Source organism: Seriola lalandi, unplaced genomic scaffold, assembly GCF_002814215.2.
Source record: "Seriola lalandi dorsalis isolate HSWRI2012SDOR001 ecotype SW California unplaced genomic scaffold, Sedor1 jcf7180002044611, whole genome shotgun sequence".
In the NCBI taxonomy this organism is placed as follows: Eukaryota; Metazoa; Chordata; class Actinopteri; order Carangiformes; family Carangidae; genus Seriola; species Seriola lalandi.
In genome coordinates this window covers 1-785 of record NW_019515179.1, presented here as the reverse complement: position 1 = coordinate 785, position 785 = coordinate 1, and the positions used below count along the sequence as shown (strand labels likewise).

Sequence of the window (785 nt, the reverse complement as noted above, 5' to 3'; positions counted from 1 at the left end):
TTGATACAGCAGGTATTAGATCATAAAGGAACAGTGCATATGACGTTCCTGTCTCTTCTTCGTTGGTGTCAGACTCACGTGGTCAATCCTCTGGAGAATCTCGACCTCTGTCTTTGCGTTTCGTGTCGCCGTCTGTGATTGGACAAAAACACGCAGATCACATGATCAGTGCCTGTCTGTCATTGGTCCAGAGAAACATTAGCCTGTCTGTCTGAGAAACTGCATGTTCACACGCCATGTTTGTAGTTCAGTCAGAGGAAGGAAACAAGGAAACAAAAGAAGGAAGAAGGGAGGATGGATCAGCCAATCAGAGAGCAGATGACTCACCCCTTCAGACTTGAAGTTGTTCTTGTTTATTATTTTCACTGCAAATTTCTTACAGGTCGATCTCTCAAAGGCCAGTTTGACTTCACCACAGACTCCTCTGAAACACACACGCACACACCATAAACTGAGATGCAGGGCACAGGAAGTGACATCATAGCGGTGTGAAGCAAGTCAGACTCACGTGCCGATGCGTCGAGTCAGCAGATATTTCTCCTGAAGCTCTTTAGGTAGACTGGACTGATCATCAGACATCAGGTCAATGAAGACAAAGACTAAAGACAGACACGTGGAGAGACAGACAGGTGGAGAGAGAGAGACAGAATGAGGTGAAGCAAATATTCTAATGTGAGAAGATGGAATCAGAACAACCCGTGCCCCTCTGGTATTTGACTCCGCCCCTCTGGTCTTTGACTCCGCCCCTCTGGACATTGACCCCGCCCCTCTGGACATTGACCCCG

At 47.5% G+C, this 785-nt stretch overlaps 1 long non-coding RNA gene across 1 annotated transcript; it reads right to left on the bottom strand.

Annotated features, from left to right (window-relative positions):
* Positions 1-13: 13 nt before the first annotated feature.
* LOC111648643 (uncharacterized) lies at positions 14-596 on the bottom strand. The gene is made up of 3 exons (XR_015436365.1): positions 509-596; positions 328-424; positions 14-132 (listed from the first exon to the last, which is right to left on the bottom strand). It is a non-coding gene; the product is annotated as an uncharacterized LOC111648643 (long non-coding RNA).
* Positions 597-785: the final 189 nt, after the last annotated feature.